At 38.8% G+C, this 15,083-nt stretch overlaps 1 pseudogene; it reads left to right on the top strand.

Annotated features, from left to right (window-relative positions):
* The first annotated feature begins 9,216 nt into the window (after positions 1–9,216).
* Positions 9,217–11,425, top strand: LOC102909246 (protein SGT1 homolog; annotated as a pseudogene).
* The last annotated feature ends 3,658 nt before the right edge of the window (positions 11,426–15,083 follow it).

Here is a 15,083-nt window from a genome sequence, read left to right as displayed (position 1 = left end):
TCCACACTCTATACCATATTTCCCTTTCTCAAATTTACAAGGGTAATTACTACATGTAAGTGCTTAGGAAATGTCCTATGTCATTCGAAGGCTGCACCCCATGGTCAAGTCACTCCCATTGCCATGTCAATGATTATTTTCGCAAAAAAACTCTTGAGAAAACACTGCTGATGGTTAGAGAACACTGAGAGGAAAGGGATCTCCCCAAATGCCACATTGCTCAAAATCATGCATGTCAACTGTTTCCATGGGCATTGGGCTCATGCCTTTAGATCCAAGAGTAATCAGACTCTGAGAACAAATGACACTTTCCAAGTTGGCTTCAGTAATTAATTATGTGCTTCAGGAACCTGTGTTTGCAGCAGTTTATACTCCCAGACACAAGTGTGTGGTCCCTGCAGGAAGCCAAGGAGCCCTGGAGTCAAGCACAATGAAAATCACTTACTCTAATATGCTTAAATGTGCCTTGAGCATAAGGCTGGAAGTATGAGCAGGTTGTAGTGCAGTTCCTTCACTTTCTCAAGCCACGGCTTCTTTCAGCCTGCCTCCCCCACTGCAGGCACTGACATTCAAATTGACTTTTCCCATTTATAATAGCAGTTTCTGTCTTGTTTTTAGCATTGTCCACTGAGACCACCGCTGTGATTTTTTTTTTTCTGCTGATGCACAAGATAGAAGAAAGCGTCCCAGAAAATGATGCACCACTTACTCCAGCCATTTTGCTAAAAGACACTCAAGTGTGGACAGCGTCGTCAGAGGAAATAACAGAGAATGGCAGGCTACTGCCAGGAACGCTTCCTCATCAGTGGTCCCATTTTCAGAAAGTAGACTAAAAAGTCATGTGCTCTCCAGCGCTCAGACAAGAAAGACGTGCTCTCTATGGCATGGGAGTTCAAGGGTGTTGCTGAAAAAGAAGGGAAGGGGTCCTGGAAGATGGCTCAGCAGTGGAGAAGCCTTGCTGTTCTTTCAGAGGACCAGTTTCATTTCCAACATCTAGGTTGAATGCCCCACAACTGCTTGTAACTTCAGCTGCAGGATACCCTCTTCTGGCCTTTTCAAGCACACATATGCAGCACACACACACACACACACACACACACACAAAATATAAATCTTTAAAAAAAATTAAGAAAAGATAAGAAAAGTAAAAAGCACTGACAGAAAAAAAAAACAATAAACAAACACAAGCACACACTGAAGTCAGTAATGTAAAGTCCTCATTGGAAACATTTGGGTTTTGAAAGGCAAAATCAAACAAAATTCAAAATGATCCAATGTCAGTCAAGGAGACTGAAATGTTTACCAACTGCTTTCTGCTCACTCATGTTCTAGGAAATGAGAGAAAATGACAAATGAAAGTGCAGAGTATGGGATGAGGAAAAGAATGGGAAACCAACTACTAACAAGAGAACCGTTAACCTCAGGAAACAAACACAAGTAAGAGAGAAAGGAGGGGGACCGAGCCGTCTGAGAGTGTGAGACCGAGAGTGGGAGCAGAAACGAGAAGCTTAGAAAGAAGCAGTTCCACACTCTAAAACTTTACATATGCGTTCATTTAGTTTATATGCGTGTACGCATGCATGTAGGCATATGAAAGGCATAGGGCAGCATGCAGGAGTAACATCTACTGTATCTGTTCCCGGAACTGAATTCAGGTCACCAGGCCTGGCAGCAAGGCCTTCACCAACCAAGCTGTTTGGCCAGCCCACAGTTCGTATTTCTTGAAGTTGCATTCCACAAAACAACAATTTCTAAGATATCAATAAGTGCTGTGAGAAAAAGTAAAAGAAAACCAATTCCAAACGAATAAAAACAACTCTGTGGTCAATGAAATGTCATGATTCTCAGGACCTTCAGTATGAGAATATGTTGCCTGGTTGCAAACAGAAATCTATAACATGCTTCATTTAATATTGGAAATTGTTTTTACTGACAGTCTGCTAATATTGGAAAATGAATCTTTGGAAAATGTTAGTTGTATGAACTCAGCGAAGTCTAGCTGTACTGGCCCTGCTGTCTAGCTGTAACTTTGAACCATCTTTACCCTCTACTGAACTTTCAAATTTTTGTTCTGTATGATAAAGGAGTTATCCAGAAGAGTCCTAAACCTCATTTTCTCATGGCCCAAACAGGACAATTCATGCCCAAGTCATTACTTGTGAAAAGCAAATTAAATGGGCTGTTTATTGTGTATGCAATGCTTACCCAATTCCTAGCTTATCAGAAGAGTCTGTCAGTGAGAACAAATGAGCCACTGGAAGATGACTCAGAAGTCCTAGTGAATTCAGTAAAGAAACCCTGATGTAATACTGACATTCGTTAACGTCTTCTACTTACAGTGGTCAGAGAAAAACTCTAGTTAACTTGCCAGTATACTGTAGGTCATCTATGATGCTGGTTATCCTGCCCAGAGCTATGCAGACATCCAAAACATGTGAATCCTCTGTAAGGCCGCTTCTTCCCCCACCCCCCACAATCGATTAGGAAATATTTGCTTGGGACTAGAAGTCTGAGTTTCAAATGTGAAGAGGTAAAAAATAAAATGAACATATTACCTCTGTCTTTATAACAAGAAAAAAAGCTGGTTACAATGAAAACCAATGACTTTATAGACATATCAGAAATGAGAAATTGCAGCGAAAATTGCAACCAAGTAGGGAGGGAGGGAGGAAAGGAGGGACAGAAAGAAAGAGAGGGAAGCTAAGACCAGCTTAGTTTGATAGATGTAGCAGGAATCTGAAACACTTAATGGTAGTTTTGGAAAATTGCTGGAGGCCACACTTAAAGGAGACACTTTTAGAATCATAGTCTTAGGAAATGTGCCCTTTCATTTCCACTAGGAACCCACCATATTTAGAAGAAAATGATCCTAGGAAGAGCTTTCATGACTCTGATAGAAAGCAGGAAAGGGAGGAAATACCCAGAATCTTTTACACCACAGTTTCTTAAAGTGTGGGTCATGGCCACATGTGGGCTTGGGAAATGGAATCATTTCTGAATACTCAATAACAAAAAAATTAATTCAAATCAAATGCATAATGAATCCAACGTGTTTCTGACAGAACTTGACTACATTGCATCACATGGCTTCACTGTAGCCTTGATTCTAAACACACAGTATGTACACCATGTACTGCCCGGCCCTTCCCACCACCTGGTATCAACAAATGCTACCCGAACCAATCTGAACCATCTTAGCTCAGACGGGAGACAAACTGAACTTCAGTGTTTTCATGCACAAGTAAAGTTTTCAGCTTTCACACGTAGAGATCAATTACAGGAAACACAAATGGTTAATATTTTACTACTATCATTTTTCATCACTTAAATATCAAAAGCAGTGTTTCTCAACCTATGGATCATGAATCCTTGGATGTTGATTGATCTGTTCACAGGGGTCACCTAAGACCATCAGAAAATACAGATATTTACATTACACTTCATAACAGTAGCAAAATTACAGTTATGAGGTAGCAACAAAAATAATTTTGTGGCTGAGGGTCCCCACAACATGAGGAACTGTGTTATAGGGTTGCAGCATTAGGAAGGCTGAGAACCACTGATCAAAAGAGTTTAGGTTGCTTTTGGTAAGATTCCTATTTTTACTATGTTGATCCTACCTATCCAAGAGCATGGGAGATCTTTTCATTTTCTGACATCTTTTTCAATTTCTTTCTTCAAGGACTTAAAGTTCTTGTCATTTCACTTCAGGTCTTTCACTTGTTTGGTTAGAGTTACTCCAAGATATTTTATATTACTTGTGGCTATTGTAAAGGGTGATGTTTAGCAATAGCAGAGATGGTGTCTGAACTGGCCTTCTCCTGTAATCAGATCAGTGACTACCCTAATTGTCATCATAGAACCTTCACTCAGCGACTGATGAAAGCAGATGCAGAGATCCACAGGCAAGCACTGGGCTGAGCTCCTGGAGTCCAATTGAAGAGAGGGAGGAGGGATTATATAAGCAAGGGGGTCAAGCTCATGATGTGGAAATGCACAGAGACAGCTGACCCAAGGTGGTGGGAGCTCGTGGACTCTGGACTAACAGCTGGGGAGCCTGCATGGGGCCGAATTAGGCCCTCTGAATGTGGGCAACAGTCATGTGGCTAACAGTCATGTGGCTTGGTCTGTTTGTTGGGTCCCTGGCAGTGGGAATAGGATTTATCCCTGGTTCACGAACTGAACTGGCTTTTTGGAGCCCATTCCCAAGGGAGGGATAAGTTACTCAACCTTGATACAGGGGGGCAGGGCTTGGTCCTGCCTCAACTTGATATGCCAGGATTAGTTGACTCCCCATGGGAGGCCTTACCATCTCTGAGGAGTGGATTGGGGGTGGGATGGGGAGAAGGTGAGGGAGTGCAGGAGGAGGGGAGGGGGGAAACTGTGGTTGGTATGTAAAATGAAAAATAATTTAAAATAAAAAATCCTTAAAATATAATCTTTTCTGTTTGCTTTAATAAAAATTACCATTATCTTTTATTACTGAAAAAAAAAAAGTTTAGGTTTTATTGTTCTGAAACATTTATTTTTGTGTGTGTGTCTGTTACACGTGGATGTGTTCATATGTGTACATGCATGCTTGGTTTGTACTAGCCTGGCTGCCGAGCAAGCCTCTAGAATCTGCCTAGCTCTGATCCCCAGTGCCAGAATTACATGCTCAGGTTCCTACACCTGGCTTTTTATGTGGGTGCTAGGGACTTTTGGGTCCTCACCCTTGTGCATTAGGGACTTTACTGACTGAGTCATCTCCCCAGCTCCAGAAAGTTCTATTTAAAAAAAAATCTCTGTTTGAAGGGGCTGGAGATGTAGCCCAGTGGGCAGAGTGTTTGCGTAGCATGCATGAAGCCCTGGGTTCGATTCTCAGCACAGAATAACACCAGACACGGTAGGACAGCCACAATCTCAGGTTAGTCTGGAGGGTTAGAAGTTTAAGGTAACTGTGATAACCCTTAGCTACAAACTGAGTTCAAGGTCAGTCTGAGCCACATGAAACGCAGCCCCAGAGAAAATTCAAAAATAAATAAGTTGCTGTCTGAGTTGCTGACTTGAGTTTTGTAACAATGATAAATGAATTTTGGTTTAGTATTAGACAGAATTTCCAGCAATTTCTAATCCTAAACGTTTATTTTATAGTAGATATTTATGCAAAGTGACATTCTCATTTTTGATAACTATAAAACCAAAACATTGTTTTGCTTGTTAAAACCTCAAAGATGCTCTATGTTCGGGAGTAGCAAATATTTAGTCAACATTTTATTCTTTCTGTAAAAGTAAATGAAACTCTCTTATTAATATGAAACTCTGCTGTAACATTAAATAAATGATAAAGTTATATACATATCAAGGGATTGCATTAAGTATTTTTAACTAAATATATTGAATGATTTTACCAGCAAGTGTTTTTATTTATAGCTATTTTATATAACTACATACTGGGGTCCTGTTGAAATTTGTTGGGTGTAAAGGGGTCATGAGTGGAAGAGCTCTACACAAACAACATCTACGCTGGAGGAACTGCCAACGCTTGACTTCAATGCCGTTAAGCAGTCCTCCAGTTCTCACTCTGCCTCATCTAGTCTTTTTTCTAGGGGGACAGTCAAGGCAGTATGAGCCATAATTTAAAGATACACTTTAGAATAACATTAGCAAGGAGAGTAGGAGGCAGACAGTGGGCATTTGTATTCCTGTAGAAACTTTGTAAAGATTAGAAGACATGTATAATGTAAATAGGAAAAATGAAATGCTAATAATCATTTCCCCTACACACCAGCAAACTGAGGTCTGAGCATGATGGTGGCTGAAAAGGTTTTTAACTGAGCTGTCATTATTGGAAGGCCCAAGACAATTAGTCTCAAGTGTATGAGAGGAATCTATAACCAATGTCACCAACAGACACAGAAAATATTAAGATTCCTAGATGGATAAACAAGAAATACCCTACTAAGTGTTTTAGTGTTTTCTCTGACTTCTTTTCTTCAATATCTTAGTTTTGCTTATAGAAGCTTTCCATATTTTTGGCTAGATTTATTCTCCACACATTTTTAGAACTATTCTGATTGCTGCCTCATTTCTTATTAGTCAAATAATCATCAAATCCAGTTTTCCATAATAAAATAAAATTACAAGAAGATTCTTGAAGAAAAATATTATTGAAAAGACCAAAGCAAGAATCGAATAGATTCAGTTATGGTATAGATTTTGAAATCACCAAAAAGAGAATTTAAAATTACTAAGACTAAGAATGTCAAAGGCTCTGCTGAAAATGCAATTTGTAAGAACTTAGAGATGACATAAGCAGAAAGTTTGGAAATGGAAGGATGTAAAAGTAGGTGGTAGAAATTAAGCACTCTGATAGAAATAAAGAATGCTCTGTGGTGGGCTCAGCAGCAGCAGGACAGCCTAACAGAAGAGTGGGTGGATTTGAAGACATAGTAGTATAAAGTCCCTGCCCAGAAACTCAGAGTGCAAAAAGAAGACTAAAAAAATTAACAAAACACAATATATGAAAATGGTAGAATAATTACAGGTGGATTACACACACACACACACACACACACACACACACACACACACACACACATATATATATATATATATATAACTACATTTTATTCATCAGGCTGTGAAAGAGAGGGTACTACTGCCGACAATTTTCAACCTGCTTCTATTTCTGTGCTATTTCCACAAACATGTATTCATGTGTTTATTATTCAGTGTACCAGTAAAAAGAAGTAAATCACTCTAATTATTTAAAGTAATGTTAACGATAATTCCTCAGGTAGAAGGAAAATCAGTTAGGGCAAAACACTGAATCTAGATAAAGATAGAAAGACGAATGGATAAATAATAAATGAAGTTCAAGAAAGGGTCTTTTCTATTAATCTTATCTAAGAGAAAAGTACTTAGAACAATAAGAGTAACTGTGTATTGGGTTATTACATCATATGGGCAAGTGAAATGAAGAAACTGTTTTTGTAAAATAGGTGTCTTCATGGGCAAAGGTTGTAGCTGGAGTTTTCTCCAGTTCTGCCCAGGCCCATAGCCACTCAGACACAGGTAAACACACAGAGACTTATATTACTTATAAACTGTATGGCTGTGGCAGGCTTCTTGTTATCTAGTTCTTATATCTTAAATTAACCCATTTTTATTAATCTATAAATTGCCACATGACTTGTCCTTACCAGTACTTTTACATCTCGTGTTCTTTGTGTTTGGCTGATGACTCCTGACTCAGCCTTCCTCTTCCCAGAAATCTCTTTTTTGCTTGTCCTGCCTATACTATACTTCCTGCCTGGCTACTGGTAAATCAGTGTTTATTTTATCAACCAAATCAGAGCAACACATTCACAGCATACAGAGCTGTATCCATAGCACTTACCTCCCATTAATTTTTTATCAAAAAGGAAGGTTTTAACTTTAACATAGTAAAATTACATATAACAAAACAATTATCAAGCAAGAAGTATAGTTACAATATCTAGTCTATTTATAATATCTAGTCTATTTGTATATGGCAAAATTGGAGAAGATATCCTATCTATCCTATATTTGTGAGATTAAGGTTTTATATCTAACTTATCTTTTATCATACCTAAGGAAATTTTAACTATCTAGTCTTCAACTACATCAAAGACCTCAGAAGGATATAATATTACCTGAGAAATGGGAGAAGGATGCAAGCAACTTTTGGGAGTCTTTTGAGAGTAGACAGAGACCACTGGTAGCCTGGATAGTCACCCAAAGTTCCACTGTAAAGTTGGGCTTCTGTCTTTAGCCTACAGGCTTAGAGTCTCTCAGTCACTTCTCTCTGTGTCCTGTAGAATGTCTGGCAGTCTCCTCTGTGAAGCAGGAAACTGAAGGACCATTTTGCTAAGCAAAGTTCAGTGGTCACCTTTCTATGGGTCCTGCATGTCCAGTTGATACTTTTTTTTTATAAAGCAGTCAAGGCAAGAACAGTTTCTTGCCCAAATGGTTATTTTGGTCAAGAAGAAGATAAACTCCATATGGAGTGTCTTCAGTACCCATCCTCCTCTCTGAAGTAAATTGGTGCTGCCAGGAGCAGACATGTCTCACTGTCCAGAAAAGTCTAAATTTTTAAAACATTTTAAATGCCATATTCTGTAGGTCTTTGAGTGTTTGAAGATTACCTATCTATCTAAAATATATCTATATATACCTAGAAAACTTAACTAACATGCTACAAGTTTGACTGTCATAGAAGACTAATTATTAATCTGTATTTCTTAATTGTCTATTATAATTTAAGTGAGTTACATAAACATAATACCTCTAACGAGAGTAGAAATATATATACAGTATAACAAAATTAAGTTTAAACTTGTATAAATAAACTAAAATCCATGGCAATGTAAAACATTTTAAACAAGTTGTTGTTATTAATCTTATCTAAGAGAAAAGTACTTAGAACAATAAGAGTAACAGTGCATTGGGTTATTATATCATATGGGCAAGTGAAATGAAGAAACTGCTTTTGTAAAGTAGGCGTCTTCACGGGCAAAAGTGTTTACTTGAAGGTGGACTTTGGTAGTTTAAAAATATATTTTATTTGTTTATATTTTAAAAGAAGGAAAAAGAAAGAAAGAAAGGGAAGGAAGGAAGGAAGGAAGGAAGGAAGGAAAGAAAGAAGGAAGGAAAGAAGAAAGGAAGGAAGCTAGAAGGAAGGAAGGAAGGAAGGAAGGAAGGAAGGAAGGAAGGAAGGAAGGAAGGAAGGAAGGAAGGAAGGAAGAAATCCTAGCCACTAGGGTAAAGTTTAACAACTGAACTGTTATTTATATCTCCTGGGAGAAGGAAAATCAGTTTTCAATAGAGTGACACTGGATACATCAACCACTCCAGGGCAGGCCTCATGAATGGACCCCACAGTTTTTTTGTGTGCTTTTATTTGGCTACAGTTTGTTAGTTTTTTCCTGTTTTTTCTTATATTGTTTTCCTGGTTTAGGGGGTTGTTGTATTAGGTTTTTGTTTGTTTTGAGAAAGAACTTAAAGTTGGGTGGGTAGGGAGGGAGAGAGGATCTGGTAGGACTTGGGAAGGGGAAAGAATATGATCGAATATATTTAAATTTAAAAATTATTTTTAAAAATTATAATAATAAAAAACCCTTCAAGGTTAGCCTGATCTACATAATGAGAAATGTCTCAATCACAACAAAACAAAACAAAATGAAAGTATTATAGAGCTTAGGAGATGGATCCATGGATAAAGGGCTTCCCATGCCTTTGTTTGGATGCCCTGTATCTATGGAAGTGGTGGATTCGGTGGTCCACTTCTGTAACTCCAGTGCTGTGGAGGCAGAGACAGGCAGATTCTGGAGGGTTACTGGACAGCCAAACAGCAGCATTCAGAATAGCTCTAAAAATGTGTGGAGAATAAATCTAGCCAAGGATATAGAAAGCCTCTAAAAGCAAAACTAAGATATTGAAGAAAGAAGTTGAAAAAGACACTAAAAGATGAAAAGACCTCACGTGCTCATATATAGACAGAGTTAATACGATGCAAATGCCTAGACTACTGGGATAAATCTACAGATTCAATGCAATGCCCACCATAGTTTTAATGCCATTCTTTACAGAACAAGAAAAAAGTAATATTTTTGAAAGGGAGCAAAACCCAACTGTGAAGACAAAGGATACATATCATGTGAGTAACATATAAAATATAATTAAAAAAGTATATGTGTGTGCTCATATGTGCATGTTGTCATTCCTACTGAATCCTTAGTAGCAGAGATATTTGGTGCTATATTTTTTCCTTGCTAAGCTCAGACACAGCTTTTTTTTAAGAGTACTATGATTTAGATACTTAATACTAATCAATCAAAGTTGGCATTGAAGATAAAATCTACTTGCAAACATAAAATTGCATTACTGTACAAATGAGAAGTCAGAGACTGCGAGAATTTAAAGAATATTCTGGTTACTTATCAAGACACATAGTTAATGGAAAATTCAGGGCTAATGGCTAACATTTATCTGGCTCTTCAATCTATCAGTCACTGTCTGAAAGCTCCATGTGCAGAAATTTGTTTAATCCTCAAAACATTCATAAATGATATGAGTTACTATAGTTTTTTATTTTATAGGTGAGGCAACCAGGGAACAGAGATGCAATCTGTAGGCTTGGGATTTGGATAGAGGCACATTTTACCCATAAACCACGATCTTTACCAAAATGTTAAATTGCTCACAGAATATAAATAAAAGCATTACTCAGTCATTTCAAAAGAACTTAAAAATTAACTTTTGTATGAACTCAGGGTTTTTATCTTTTGACATCTCCTGGGTACTAAAGCATGTTTCTTGATCTTCAATGGAAACTATTCTCAAAAAAAACCCCAAAAACCCAAAACATAAAACAACCCCCCCCAAAACCCTCAACTATGAAATATGTCTTCCACTAACAATGGCAGAAACCACTCAGGTGGAATCATGCAGCAGCTCTTAGGGGTGGCAGTAACAGCAGCCCAGCCTCTAACAACTCAGTGGATTCTCCAGAGCTCCTCAGGTGTCCAGTCGACTAGGACCTCCCCGCAGTGTTAGAGGAACTGATTAGGGCTTCAGAACAGAATCCAGGTGATACACAATATGACTGTCAAAAAGCTTATTGTCTAATTCTTGGGAAATACTGTGATGCTACTGCTGATGTAAAGAAGTCTCATGAATTTAGTCCAAATAATTTTTCTCCTCCCCTGAGGAAGGGACACATAAATACTGTGGGGGAAAAAACCAACTATGCTTCTGCTCTAGAAAGTTTTGCAGAAGGACAAAAATTAGTGCAGATGTAAATTTCACATCTGGATTAAAAGGTGTCAAGATACTTAGAATGAATCAGAATCTGTGAGGTGATTGTATGTCAAAAATCAAGTATGGCTGGTATCAAATGGAATCTCATGTAATCATTATACATTTGATCAAGAATCAGAAGAATAATGTAGCTGTGGAATTTTCAGAAAAAGAGATGCCTGCTTTGGTGAAGCTCCCTTCTGGGGAGGATTACAGTTTGAAATTGAGATTTCTTCAACCTGTCAGGCCAGAACAGAGCTTGTCTAAAGCGCTTTCAACAACAACTGAAATGAAAGTGAAAAGCCGGAGGCTGTGAGATGGAAAAAGACAGAGGGGCCAGGAGAGGTGCCCACAAAAACCAGAGACAAACAAAAACAAACCAACAACAACAACAACAACACCAAAAACCCAGCTCACAGCAGTCATAAAGAACCTGCATCCATCACCTCATCATATCAGAAACTGGAATACATTAGTTGGCAAGATCAAAGATGAAGAGAATAAGAAGCTGGAGGGTGATGCAGCTTTAAACAGGTTGTTTCAGCACATCTGTTTAGATGGCTCTGATGAAGGGGAACACGCCATTAACAAGTCACTTAGGGAGTCTGGTGTGCAGTCTTGAGTACAGTCTCAGGGTTTCCATTGCTGTGAAGAGACACCATGACCACGGTAACTCTTAAAAGAAAAACCCTTAATCAGGCCAGCTTACACTTCAGAGGTTTAGTCCGTCATCATCATGGTGGGGCATGACAGTGTGCAGGCAGACATGGTGCTGGAGAAGGAGTCTGAGAGTGGAGAAGTAGCTACATCTTGATCCTACAGGCAATAGGAAGTGGTCTGAACTAAGGATAACTTGAGCATAGGAGACCTCCAAGCTCACCCCCACAGTGACACACTTCCTCCAACAAGGCCTAACAGTGCCACTCCCTATGAGCTTATTGGGAGCCAATTCCATTCAAACTACCACAAGTACCAACTGATTTGATGCAGGTAAAAGGAAATCAGTTCTGCTGCTATGATATGGAAACAGAACTAGATAAATTAATTTGCTAAAACTGTCTCAGATTACACGTGAGACATCTTTTTAAAAAGCAACAACAAAAAGCCTTCATTAACTGTGTTCATTGATGATTCATATATATATCTGAATATATATATATATATATATATATATATATATATATATATATATATGATTATGGCCACCCTCATGCTCTCAACCCCTTTACCACCTCCTATCCTTCCTACAATTTCCATCTCCCCATTCATCTTCCTATTGTTTTGTGGCTCAGAGTTTAACCAGGGTCATCCATTATGACCATGGGTATAGAGCTATCCTTTGGAATTCAGTGGGCTCATCAGTGGGGGTATGCAACTGAAGATAATATCTATCCATCTCTTAGAATCCATCAGTAGCCATAGTTCATCAGGATGGGATAGAGCGCTGTGAGCCTCTCTGTTTCTTGCATAAATATTCACAGGCCCTGTCTTCTGTGGGTCCATTGCAGGCCATTATGAGCAGCCCTATCTGTTGTAAAATTAGAATTTTATTGGCTGTCATACCCAGCATTCTTCCTATCTCCTGGCTCTGCTCTCGCATTATTTCTATCTCCTCTTGCTTGATGTTCTCTGTGTCTTAGAGGGGATATAAATGTCCTCCTTGGGTGTAAACACTCAATCATCTCTTACTTTCAGTGCCTCGGGCAGCCATGCATCACTGGAGGATTCCATCTTCAACTGTACCATGTAATCTGTTCACAATCTTATTTACTATTGGATATAATGAAAATACTGGCCATAAATTTTCATCATTGCATTTAAATAAAAATGCTATTTTTATTCTTTTAAAATTCTTTAAAATTTGTACTTCATGATAAAAAAGAAACTATCAGACCTCTGACTCCAGTGGAGCTGGGTATCAGTGCAGGTCTAGGGATTAGGCTCCATTTGGACCAGTTATCTGAGAGATTTGGGGCCAAAGGGTCAATGTGGAACACGTTTTTATTCCTGATGCCCCAGCGGTCGCTGCAGGACCAAGAATTTACAATTTCAGTGTCCCAGAAGGTAACTTGGGTTTGAGATTTTGACTATAGCCCTCAGCCATTTAGTGAAATTCAATGAGACCCACATCTTCACTTCTGTTCCCAGAGGGTTTGTGGAATTCAACTTGACTATGAATTTGACTCCATCAGGGTATCAGGGTGATCAACACCTTGATCCAAGATAGGATCATGTCAGTGACCCCCACATCATAATCATCACCAAATTTCACCAATCCCCATAGCTGAACTTCATGCAAACATCCCACTAGGAGGATTCACAAAAAAGTAAAATATCCAAACAGAGTCAGAAGAATGGAAAAAATCAAAACTGAAAGATAAATCCATTCCAATAGATGTGCAAAAAAAATCATGAATAACCACAGAAAATATGACACAAACACAATCATGATTCATCCCCAACCTCCCAACTCCTGTATAATGGGAACCTAAATAAATGACAGAGGGAGCCAAGATATGTGAGAAAGATTTGTCTTACTTTTTAAAAGATGTGTTTATTTTTTATTTTATGTTTATGAATGATTTACCTGCATGTACATATGTGTACCACATGTGTGTTCAGTAACTGCAGAGGCAAAAGGGGATTGGAAGCCTGGAACTGGAGTCACAGTTGGTTGTGAGCCCCGTGGTGGGGACCGTGAACTAAACTCTTGTCCTCTGGAGGAGCAGTGAGCACTCATAACTACTGAGCCATCTCTCCAGCCTTAGAGTCTCACATTTTAAAGGAACAAATCATCATACAAAAGAGTCAAACAAATAGATGCATAAAACAAGGAAATATATTCAGGACTTCAACAAGACAGTTTCCATAGAAAGAAAAAGTTACCAAATTGAAAGAGAGAGTTCAAAATACGAAGAAAAAATTCAGCAAGAAATGGAAGCACTGAAAAAGAAAAACAAACAAACAAACAAACAAACATCTGAAATTAAATAAATGCTTGTGATGGCATTGTGTTCCCCAATATATTGTGTACCCTAATAAACTTATCTAGGGTCAGAGAACAGAACAGCCACTAGATATAGAGGCCAGAAAATGGTGGCTCTCACACCTTTAATCCTATCACTTGGGAGGCAGAGATCCATCTGGATCTCTGAGAGTTTAAAGCCACACTGGAAACAGCCAGGCTTGGTGACTCATGCCTTTAATCCCAGGAAGTGATGGCAGGAAGCAGAAAGGTATATAAGGCATGAAGACCAGGAACTAGCTTGGATGAGCCTGGTTAAGCTTTTAGGCTTTTGAGCAGCAGTTCAGCTGAGACACATTTGGATAAGGACATAGAGGCTTCCAGTCTGAGGAAACGGGATCAGCTGAGGAACTGGTGAGGTGAGGTAGCTGTGGCTTGTTCTGCTTCTCTAATCTTTCAGTGTTTACCCCAATATCTGGCTCTAGGTTTGTTTTTGTTAATAAGACCCTTTAAGATTCGTGTTACAAGCCGGGCGTTGGTGGCGCACGCCTTTAATCCCAGCACTCGGGAGGCAGAGCCAGGCGGATCTCTGTGAGTTCGAGGCCAGCCTGGGCTACCAAGTGAGCTCCAGGAAAGGCGCAAAGCTACACAGAGAAACCCTGTCTCGAAAAACCAAAAAAAAAAAAAAAAAAAAAAGATTCGTGTTACAAATGCTCAATCAAATAAATCCACACCAGAAAGCATTATCAAGAAGGTGGTCCTGGGCTGCCTAAGAAGGTTAGCCAAGCATGGATCTGTGAACAAACTAGAAAACAGCTTTCATCCACGGTTTCTGTTGAAGGTTCTGAATGATTCCTGTTCTGACTTTATCAATAATGGATGTAAGATGACCTTATTTTTCCCTTTAGCTGTTTTTGATCAGAAAAAAGTATCATAGCAAGAGAAAGGAAACTGGAATTTCCTCCCATAATAACCTTAAATGTAAATGGTGTCAATTCACCACTAAAAAGATGCAGACTAATATCCTGGATTTAAGAAATGAAAACCAACTATATGATGTCTCTAAGAAACACACCTAGTATAGGCATGGAAAAACTGAATATGACCAGGCAGTGGTGGCCCATGCCTTTAATCACAGCACTTTGGAGGCAGAGCCAGGCAGATCTCTGTGAGTTCAAGGCCAGCCTGGTCTACAGAGTGAGATCCAGGACAGGCACCAAAACTACATGAGAAACCCTGTCTTAAGAAACTGAAAGAAATCAAAAAAAAAAAAAAACCCTGAATATCAAAGGATGGAAAACAATCTATGGAATAA

The sequence above is a fragment of the Peromyscus maniculatus genome, chromosome 19, assembly GCF_049852395.1.
Source record: "Peromyscus maniculatus bairdii isolate BWxNUB_F1_BW_parent chromosome 19, HU_Pman_BW_mat_3.1, whole genome shotgun sequence".
NCBI classification, from domain to species: Eukaryota; Metazoa; Chordata; class Mammalia; order Rodentia; family Cricetidae; genus Peromyscus; species Peromyscus maniculatus.
This window is presented reverse-complemented; position numbering and strand designations above follow the sequence as displayed.